Source organism: Silurus aristotelis (assembly GCF_946808225.1).
Source record: "Silurus aristotelis genome assembly, chromosome: 17".
Classification (NCBI taxonomy): domain Eukaryota; kingdom Metazoa; phylum Chordata; class Actinopteri; order Siluriformes; family Siluridae; genus Silurus; species Silurus aristotelis.
In genome coordinates, this window is record NC_139590.1 from 207,201 (window position 1) to 219,700 (window position 12,500).

Here is a 12,500-nt window from a genome sequence, read left to right on the forward strand (position 1 = left end):
TATGAATTTCAACAGCACAAATGTTCACATTACTGTATGTGGGATGTTGATTGTAAGAGACTGGACAGGATTCACACTTTTTAATTTTTTTTTACTAGTGAATTGACTAAAAATTACAATATAATGTCATTGTGATAGATATTAAAAAGACACAAATTAGAATTCCAAAAGGTAAACATAGAAAACACTTCTTAGGCAGAACTGCACATGCCGCACTATACAGTGTAATCTGTCTCTACCCCCTGACGTCCAGTCTGTCGGACCACAGATTTTCATCCACATCACAACAGATATCATGTTGTATCACTGACATTCAAGGCTTAATTCAAGACACATTTACCAAAAAATGTTTAATAGAACTGTGAAGAAGAAAAGCGTGACAAATTTTGACAACTGGTTTAACCATTTTGCACTCAATGACTTCTGCAATGAACTGATGCCTAAATGTTTTGGGGGTTAAAACCATTTAGGTGAAACCAGTATAATACATTTTGATCAACATGACAAACAACTGATAATGCAGGAAAAAGCCGACACTTGTACACAATTGATTAAATGATGAACAAAATGAAGTGGAGTTTGAACAAGTAGTTTTGAGAATTTAATTTCTGATCTGAGAAACACTCCAAAGCGAATGAGAAAAACTGTAATAATAATAATAATAGATCTGTATAAAATCATCTCGCAGGCCGGATATAATTATACGTCAGGCCAGATTTGACACTGAGTTTGACACTGGTGATTTCTCACAATAATTATCAACAATGATTTAACAAGGTAGGAAACAGCTCTTTTTAGAAAAGGCTCGCGGGCGACTCATGTGGTCCTTGTGGGCGACCTGGTGCACCGCCCTGGTGCCTGGTGTTGAATTTTCACATGTACAGAGGTGGTTATTGTTCAGTTTTCTGCCAACACACACACACACACACACACACACAACACACACACACACACACACACACACACACTAGCAGTATCACTGGCAACATAATTGCTTTAACAGACTAAAACTGTGTGGAAATGTGATAACGTTTAGCCACACCCTTACTGCTGCTCATGGAAACACTCCAGATCAGAGGAAGTTACATTCTCACTGACCATGTCTCTCTCTCTCACACACACACACACACACACACACACACACACACACACACACACACACACACACACACACACACACACACACACACACAGAAGCTATTTATACGTGGACAGACATACTGTGTGTTATGAGATACTCTGAGTGTGAAATATTCTCCATTTCAGCATCGGTCACCCAAATACACTGAAGACATCACCTGCTGCAGAGTGTGTTTAATGTTAACAGTGATTAATTCCTTCACCAACACACACACACACACACACACACACACACACACATAAACACACACACACATAAACACACACACAAACACACAGTAAGAAAACACAATTATTTAAAGATAAATTTATTTAATAAAGTACCCGAATCTGTACAACCGGACTCAACACACATACACTTCGCACACCCAGGTCTTAACACCATTTACACCTTTCATTGTCGCAATAATGTTTACATGCCGTTTGCTGCTGATCTTCCGGGACTTGCTCTCTTTGCACCATATTCTGTCCAAATCCTTTGGTCACTGATCACTTTATTTTTGATTGCTGCTATTGTAGAATTGCACAATTGTTTACATTTCTCTGTTTACATTTTTCTGCTACTGTGCACCTTATTCTGTTACGACAGGTTTTACTGGCGGAGCTATTGTTGTTTTTATTTTTATATTTTGTGTATTTTGTATTGTCCTGCACTGTCCTGTGTTGTTTCGCACTGTCTTGTGTTGTCTTTTGCACTGTTTGCACCAGTTGCACACATGCACTTTATGTGGCGAGGATCTTAGTTCCTGGCCCTGTGTTCTTCTGTACTATGACTGTTGTTTTATGTTGTTTTATGTAGCACCTGGGTTCAGGAGGAACGAAATCTCATTTCACTGTGTACTGCATCAGCTATACATGGTTGAATGACAATAAAAGCTTCTTGACTCTTGACTCTTGACTTGACTCTTGAATGACTGACTGACTGACTTTTTAACCACCTGACTGCAGGACCATAGAACTGACCAACCAAACAAGTGCCTGACTGACAGAGTGACTGACAGAGTGACTGAGTGACTGTGTTACTGACTGACTGTGTGACTAAGTGACTGAGTGACTGACAGGGTGACTGACTGAGTAACTGACTGAGTGACTGAGAAACTGACTGACTGACTGACTGACTGACTGACAGAGTGACTGGCACAGAGTAATTGACTGACTGAATGACTGAATGACTGTGTGAGTAACTGACTGACTGACTGACAGAGTGACTGGCACAGAGTGACTGACTGACTGAGTGACTGACAGAGTGTTTGACTAAATGACTTTGTGTGTGTGTGACTGCCTGACTAAGTGACTGAATGACTGTGTGACTGACAGAGTGACTGACTGAGTGACTGAATGACTGTGTGAGTGACTGACTGACTAAGTGACTGAGTGACTGACTGTGTGACTGACTGACTGATTGAGTGACTGTGTGACTGACAGAGTGACTGGCTGACTGAGTGACTGAATGACTGTGTGAGTGACTGACTGACTAAGTGACTGAGTGACTGACTGTGTGACTGAGTGACTGATTGAGTTACTGTGTGACTGACTGACAGAGTGACTGACTGACAGAGTGGTTGACTGACTGAGTGACTGAGTGACTGAATGACTGTGTGAGTGACTGACTGACTAAGTGACTGAGTGACTGTGTGACTGACTGAGTGACTGACTAACAGAGTGATTGACTGACTGAGTGACTGTGTAAGTGACTGACTGACTAAGTGACTGAGTGACTGTGTGACTGAGTGACTGACTGACTAAGTGACTGTGTGACTGACTGTGTGACTGACTGACATAGTGATTGACTGACTAAGTGACTGAGTGACTGTGTGACTGACTGAGTGACTGAATGACTAAGTGACTGACTGAGTGACTGAATGACTAACTGACAGAGTGACTGACTGACTGACAGAGTGATTGACTGACTGACTAAGTGACTTAGTGACTGACTGACTGTGTGAGTGACTGACTGACTGATTGACCAAGTGACTGAGTGACTGACTGTGTGACTGACTGACTGAGTGACTGACAGAGTAACTGACTGACTGACTGACTGACAGAGTGATTGACTGACTGACTGAATGACTGACTAAGTGACTGACTGACTGACTGTGTGACTGACTGACTGTGTGACTGACTGACTGACTGACTGACTGACTGACTGACTGACTGACAGAGTGACTGGCACAGAGTGATTGACTGACTGAGTGACTGAATGACTGTGTGATTAACTGACTGACTGACTGACTGACTGACTGACTGACAGAGTGACTGGCACATAGTGACTGGCACATAGTGACTGACTGACTGACTGACTGACTGAGTGACTGACAGAGTGCTTGACTGACTGACTGAGTGACTGTGTTACTAAATGACAGTGTGTGTGTGTGTGTGACTGACTGACTAAGTGACTGAATGACTGTGTGACTGACAGAGTGACTGACCGACTGAGTGACTGAATGACTGTGTGAGTGACTGACTGACTAAGTCACTGACTGTGTGACTGACTAACTGACTGACTGAGTGAATGACTGACTGAGTGAATGACTCACTGACTAAGTGACTGAGTGACTAAAAGTGTGACTGAGTGACTGTGTGACTGACTGCCTGACTAAGTGACTAACTGACTGACTGAGTGACTGACAGAGTAAGTGACTGACAGAGTGACTGACAGAGCAATTGACTGACTGACTGACTGTGTGACTGAATAACCGAATAACTGAGTGACTGTGTGACTGACTGTGTGACTGATTTAGTGACTGTGCGACTGACTGACTGACTGACTGACAGACAGAGTGACTGACTGACAGAGTGGTTGACTGACTGAGTGACTGAATGACTGTGTGAGTGACTGCTGCAGAGTGTGTTTAATGTTAACAGTGATTAATTCCTTCACCAACACACACACACACACACACACACACACACACACACACACACACACACACACACACACATAAACACGCACAGAAACACACAGTAAAAAAACACAATTATTTAAAGATAAATTTATTTAATAAAGTACCCGAATGACCGACTGACTTTTTAACCACCTGACTGCAGGACCATAGAACTGACCAACCAAACAAGTGCCTGACTGACAGAGTGACTGACAGAGTGACTGAGTGACTGTGTTACTGAGTGACTGTGTGACTAAGTGACTGAGTGACTGACTGACTGACTGAGTAACTGACTGAGTGACTAAGTGACTGACTGACTGAGTGACTAAGAAACTGACTGACTGACTGACTGACTGACTGACTGACTAACTGACAGAGTAACTGGCACAGAGTGATTGACTGACTGAGTGACTGAATGACTGTGTGAGTAACTGACTGACTGACTGATTGACTGACTGACAGAGTGACTGGCACAGAGTGACTGACTGACTGACTAAGTGACTGTGTGACTGACTGACTGTGTGACTGACTGACATAGTGATTGACTGACTAAGTGACTAAATGACTGAGTGACTGACAGAGTAACTGACTGACTGACCTACTGACTGACTGACAGAGTGATTGACTGACTGACTGAATGACTGACTGACTAAGTGACTGACTGACTGACTGTGTGACTGACTGACTGTGTGACTGACTGACTGACTGACTGACTGACTGACTGACTGACTGACAGAGTGACTGGCACAGAGTGATTGACTGACTGAGTGACTGAATGACTGTGTGAGTAACTGACTGACTGACTGACTGACTGACAGAGTGACTGGCACATAGTGACTGGCACATAGTGACTGACTGACTGACTGACTGAGTGACTGACAGAGTGCTTGACTGACTGACTGAGTGACTGTGTTACTAAATGACAGTGTGTGTGTGTGTGACTGACTGACTAAGTGACTGAATGACTGTGTGACTGACAGAGTGACTGACTGACTGAGTGACTGAATGACTGTGTGAGTGACTGACTGACTAAGTCACTGACTGTGTGACTGACTAACTGACTGACTGAGTGAATGACTGACTGAGTGAATGACTCACTGACTAAGTGACTGAGTGACTAAAAGTGTGACTGAGTGACTGTGTGACTGACTGACTGACTGACTGACTGAGTGACTAACTGACTGACTGACTGACTGACAGAGTAAGTGACTGACAGAGTGACTGACAGAGCAATTGACTGACTGACTGACTGTGTGACTGAATAACTGAATAACTGAGTGACTGTGTGACTGACTGTGTGACTGATTTAGTTACTGTGCGACTGACTGACTGACTGACTGACTGACAGAGTGACTGACTGACAGAGTGGTTGACTGACTGAGTGACTGAATGACTGTGTGAGTGACTGCTGCAGAGTGTGTTTAATGTTAACAGTGATTAATTCCTTCACCAACACACACACACACACACACACACACACACATAAACACGCACACAAACACACAGTAAAAAAACAACAATTATTTAAAGATAAATTTATTTAATAAAGTACCCGAATGACTGACTGACTTTTTAACCACCTGACTGCAGAACCATAGAACTGACCAACCAAACAAGTGCCTGACTGACAGAGTGACTGACAGAGTGACTGACAGAGTGACTGAGTGACTGAGTGACTGTGTGACTAAGTGACTGAGTGACTGACTGACTGACTGAGTAACTGACTGAGTGACTGAGTGACTGACTGACTGAGTGACTAAGAAACTGACTGACTGACTGACTGACAGAGTAACTGGCACAGAGTGATTGACTGACTGAGTGACTGAATGAATGTGTGAGTAACTGACTGACTGACTGATTGACTGACTGACAGAGTGACTGGCACAGAGTGACTGACTGACTCACTAATTGACTGTGTGACTGACTGACTGTGTGACTGACTGACTGACTGACTGATTGACTGACTAAGTGACTGAATGACTGAGTGACTGAAAGACTGACTGACTGACTGAGTGACTGACTGACTGAGTGACTGACTGAGTGACTGAAAAAGTAACTGACAAAGTAACTGACTGACTGTGTGACTGACTGACAGAGTGATTGACTGACTGACTGAATGACTGACTGACTAAGTGACTGACTGACTGACTGTGTGACTGACTGACTGACTGACTGACTAACTGACTGACTGACTGACTGACTGACAGAGTGACTGGCACAAAGTGATTGACTGACTGAGTGACTGAATGACTGTGTGAGTAACTGACTGACTGACTGACAGAGTGACTGGCACATAGTGACTGGAACATAGTGACTGACTGACTGACTGACTGACTGACTGACAGAGTGCTTGACTGACTGACTGAGTGACTGTGTTACTAAATGACAGTGTGTGTGTGTGACTGACTGACTAAGTGACTGAATGACTGTGTGACTGACAGAGTGACTGACTGTGTGACTGAATGACTGTGTGAGTGACTGACTGACTAAGTCACTGACTGTGTGACTGACTAACTGACTGACTGAGTGAATGACTGACTGAGTGAATGACTCACTGACTAAGTGACTGAGTGACTAAAAGTGTGACTGAGTGACTGTGTGACTGACTGACTGACTGACTGACTGAGTGACTAACTGACTGACTGACTGACTGACAGAGTAAGTGACTGACAGAGTGACTGACAGAGCAATTGACTGACTGACTGACTGTGTGACTGAATAACTGAATAACTGAGTGACTGTGTGACTGACTGTGTGACTGATTTAGTTACTGTGCGACTGACTGACTGACTGACTGACTGACAGAGTGACTGACTGACAGAGTGGTTGACTGACTGAGTGACTGAATGACTGTGTGAGTGACTGCTGCAGAGTGTGTTTAATGTTAACAGTGATTAATTCCTTCACCAACACACACACACACACACACACACACACACACACACACACACACATAAACACGCACACAAACACACAGTAAAAAAACAACAATTATTTAAAGATAAATTTATTTAATAAAGTACCCGAATGACTGACTGACTTTTTACCCACCTGACTGCAGAACCATAGAACTGACCAACCAAACAAGTGCCTGACTGACAGAGTAACTGACAGAGTGACTGAGTGACTGTGTTACTGAGTGACTGTGTGACTAAGTGACTGAGTGACTGACTGACTGACTGAGTAACTGACTGAGTGACTGAGTGACTGACTGACTGAGTGACTAAGAAACTGACTGACTGACTGACAGAGTAACTGGCACAGAGTGATTGACTGACTGAGTGACTGAATGAATGTGTGAGTAACTGACTGACTGACTGATTGACTGACTGACAGAGTGACTGGCACAGAGTGACTGACTGACTGACTAAGTGATTGTTTGACTGACTGACTGTGTGACTGACTGACATAGTGATTGACTGACTAAGTGACTGAATGACTGAGTGACTGAAAGACTGACTGACTGACTGAGTGACTGACTGACTGAGTGACTAACTGAGTGACTGAAAAAGTAACTGACTGACTGTGTGACTGACAGAGTGACTGACTGACGGAGTGATTGACTGACTGAGTGACTGACTGAGTGACTGACTGACTGAGTGACTGACTGAGTAACTGACTGACTGTGTGACTGACAGAGTGACTGACTAACAAAGTGATTGACTGAGTGAGTGACTGACTGACTGACAGAGTGACTGGCACAGAGTGACTGACTGACTGACTGACTGAGTGACTGACAGAGTGTTTGACTGACTGACTGACTGACTGACTGACTGTGTGACTAAATGACAGTGTGTGTGTGTGTGTGTGTGTGTGTGTGTGTGTGTGTGTGTGTGTGTGTGTGTGTGTGTGTGTGTGTGTGTGACTGACTAAGTGACTGAATAACTGTGTGACTGACAGAGTGACTGACTGACTGAGTGACTGACTGAATGACTATGTGAGTGACTGACTGACTGTGTGACTGACTGACTGACTGACTGAGTAAATGACTGACTGACTGAATGAATGACTGACTAAGTGACTGAGTGACAAAGTGTGACTGACTGACTGTGTGACTGACTAACTGAGTGACTGACTGACAGAGTGACTGACAGAGCGATTGACTGACTGTGTGACTGAATGACTGTGTGTGTGACTGACTGACTAAGTGACTGAGTGACTGTGTGACTGACTGTGTGACTGATTGAGTGACTGTGTGACTGACTGACTGACAGACAGAGTGACCTACTTACTGAGTGACTGAGTGACTCCGTCAGAGTGACTGAGTGACTGACTGACTGACAGAGTGACTGACTGACAGAGTGGTTGACTGACTGAGTGACTGAATGACTGTGTGAGTGACTGACTGACTAGGTGACTGAGTGACTGTGTGACTAACTGAGTGACTGACTGTGTGACTGACTGACTAAGTGACTGTGTGACTGACTGACAGAGTGATTAACTGACTGAGTGACTGTGTGAGTGACTGACTGACTAAGTGACTGAGTGACTGTGTGACTGACTGACTGTGTGACTGACTGACATAGTGATTGACTGACTGAGTGACTGTGTGACTGACTGTGTGACTGAATGACTGAGTGACTGACTGAGGGACTGAATGACTGACTGACTGACTGTGTGACTGACTGACAGTGATTGACTGACTGTGTGACTGAATGACTGAGTGACTAACTGAGTGACTGACAGAGTGACTGACTGACTGACAGAGTGATTGACTGACTGACTAAGTGACTGACTGACTGACTGACTGAATGTGTACGTGACTGACTGACTAAGTAACTGAGTGACTGACTTTGTGACTGACTGATTGAGTGACTGACCGTGTGACTGACTGACTGACTGACTGACAGAGTAAGTGACTGACTGTGTGACCGACAGAGCGACTGGCTGACAGAGTAACTGACCGACTGTGTGACTGACAGAGTGACTGACTGACAGAGTGATTGACTGACTAAGTGCCTGACTGACAGAGTAACTGACCGACTGTGTGACTGACAGAGTGACTGACTGACAGAGTAATTGACTGACTGACTGACTGACTGTGTGACTGACTGAAATAGTGATTGACTGACTGAATGACTGTGTGACTGACTGAGTGACTGACTGACATAGTGATTGACTGACTGAGTGACTGTGTGACTGACTGTGTGACTGACTGAGAGAGTAATTGACTGACTGTGTGACTGACTGACTGAGTGACTGACTGACAGAGTAACTGACTGACTGTGTGACTGACAGAGTGACTGACTGACTGAGTAACTGACTGACTGTGTGACTGACAGAGTGACTGACTGACAAAGTGATTGACTGACTGACTGAGTGACTGACTGACTGAGTGACTGTGTGACTGACTGACAGAATGACTGAGTGACTGTGTGACTGACTGAATGACTGAGTGACTGACTGAGTGACAGACTGTGTGACTGACTGACATAGTGATTGACTGACTGAGTGACTGTGTGACTGACTGAGTGACTGAATGACTGACTGACTGTGTGAGTGACTGACTGACTGACTAAGTGACTGAGTGACTGACTGTGTGACTGACTGACATAGTGATTGACTGACTAAGTGACTGAGTGACTGTGTGACTGACTGACTGACTGACTTACTGACTGACTGTGTGACTGACTAACATAGTGATTGACTGACTGAGTGACTGTGTGACTGACTGACTGACTGACTGACTGACTGTGTAAGTGACTGACTGACTTAGTGACTGACTGTGTAAGTGACTGACTGACTTAGTGACTGACTGTGTGACTGACTGACTGAGTGACTGACTGACTGACTGAGTGACTGACTGACTGTGTGACTGACTGACAGAGTGATTGACTGACTGAGTGACTGTGTGAGTGACTGACTGACTAAGTGACTGCGTGACTGACTGAGTGACTAAGTGACTGACTGAGTGACTGAATGACTGACTGACTGACAGAGTGACTGACTGACTGTGTGACTGACTGAGTGACTGAATGACTGACTGACTGACTGACTGACTGACTGTGTAAGTGACTGACTGACTAAGTGACTGCCTGTGTGACTGACTGACTGAGTGACTGACCGTGTGACTGACTGACTGACTGAGTGACTGACTGACTGACAAAGTAACTGACTGACTGTGTGACTGACTGACTGAGTGACTAACTGACTGACAGAGTAACTGACTGACTGTGTGACTGACAGAGTGACTGACTGACAGAGTGATTGACTGACTAAGTGACTGACTGACTGTGTGACTGACTGACTGACTGTGTGACTGACTGCGTGACTGATTGACTGAGCTACTGAGTGACTGACTGACTGACTGACTGAGTAACTGACTGACTGTGTGACTGACAGAGTGACTGACTGACAGAGTGATTGACTGACTGACTGACTGAGCGACTGACTGAGTGAGTGACTGACATAGTGATTGACTGACTAAGTGACTGTGTGACTGACTGTGTGACTGACTGACAGCGTAACTGACTGACTGTGTGACTGACAGAGTATCTGACTGATTGTGTGACTGACTGACTGACTGACTGACTGACTGACTGACTAAGTGACTGAGTGACTGACTGACTGACTGACTGTGTAAGTGACTGACTTACTTAGTGACTGACTGACTGACTGACTGTGTGACTGACTGACTGACTGAGTGACTGACCGTGTGACTGACTGACTGACTGAGTGACTGACTGAGTGACTGACTGACTGACAGAGTGATTGACTGACTGAGTGACTGTGTGAGTGACTGACTGAGTGACTGACTGAGTGACTGAATGACTGACTGAGTGACTGAATGACTGACTGACTGACAGAGTGACTGACTGACTGACAGTGTGAGTGACTGACTGACTGAGTGACTGACTGTGTGACTGACTAACCGTGTGACTGACTGACTGACTGACTGACTGACTGACTGAGAAAGTAACTGACTGACTGTGTGACTGACTGACTGAGTGGCTAACTGACTGACAGAGTAACTGACTGACTGTGTGACTGACAGAGTGACTGACTGACAGAGTGATTGACTGACTAAGTGACTGACTGACTGTGTGACTGACTGCGTGACTGAGTGACTGTGTGACTGAGTTACTGAGTGACTGACTGACAGAGTAACTGACTGACTGTGTGACTGACTGCGTGACTGAGTGACTGTGTGACTGAGTTACTGAGTGAGTGACTGACTGACTGACTGACAGAGTAACTGACTGACTGTTAGACTGACAGAGTGACTGACTGACATAGTGATTGACTGACTAAGTGACTGTGTGACTGACTGTGTGACTGACTAACAGCGTAACTGACTGACTGTGTGACTGACTGACTGACTGACTGACTGACAGAGTATCTGACTGATTGTGTGACTGACAGAGTGACTGACTGACAGAGTGATTGACTGACTGACTAAGTGACTGACTGACTTAGTGACTGACTGACTGACTGTGTGACTGACTGACTGACTGAGTAACTGACTGAGTGACTGACTGACTGTGTGACTGACTGACAGAGTGATTGACTGACTGAGTGACTGTGTGAGTGACTGACTGACTAAGTGACTGCGTGACTGTGTGACTGACTGAGTGACTGACTTACTGACTGACTGTGTGACTGACTGACATAGTGATTGACTGACTGAGTGACTGACTGACTGACTGTGTGACTGACTGACATAGTGATTGACTGACAAAGTGACTGAGTAACTGTGTGACTGACTGAGTGACTGGATGACTGACTGACTGACAAAGTGACTGACTGACTGACAGAGTGATTGACTGACTGACTAAGTGACTGTGTGACTGACTGACAGTGTGAGTGACTGACTGACTGAGTGACTGGGTGACTGACTGTGTGACTGAGTGACTAAGTGACTGACTGAGTAACTGAGTGACTGACAGAGTAACTGACTGACTGTGTGACTGACAGAGTGATTGACTGACTGACTGTCTGTGTGACTGACTGACATAGTGATTGACTGACTGAGTGACTGTGTGACTGACTGTGTGACTGACTGACATAGTGATTGACTGACTGAGTGACTGTGTGACTGACTGAGTGACTGAATGACTGACTGACTGACTGACTGACAGACTGACAGAGTGACTGACTGACTGAGTGAGTGACTGACTGACTGTGTAAGTGACTGACTGTGTAAGTGACTGACTGACTAAGTGACTGACTGACTGTGTGACTGACTGACTGACTGAGTGACTGACCGTGTGACTGACTGACTGACTAAGTGACTGACCGTGTGACTGACTGACTGACTGAGTGATTGACTGACTGACAAAGTAACTGACTGACTGAGTGACTAACTGACTGAGAGAGTAACTGACTGACTGTGTGACTGACAAAGTGACTGACTGACAGAGTGATTGACTGACTAAGTGACTGACTGACTGTGTGACTGACTGTGTGACTGAGTGACTGAGTTACTGAGTGACTGACTGAATGACTGACTGACTGACAGAGTAACTGACTGACTGT

The 12,500-nt window shown here is 44.9% G+C and overlaps 2 long non-coding RNA genes across 2 annotated transcripts in view; one reads left to right on the top strand and one right to left on the bottom strand.

Annotated features, from left to right (window-relative positions):
• Window positions 1–12,500, top strand: part of LOC310740261 — a 104,789-nt gene that overhangs the window by 37,147 nt on the left and 55,142 nt on the right. The window lies entirely within an intron of this gene.
• The window catches only part of LOC310740253, a 17,106-nt gene that overhangs the window by 1,682 nt on the left and 2,924 nt on the right, over window positions 1–12,500 (bottom strand). The window lies entirely within an intron of this gene.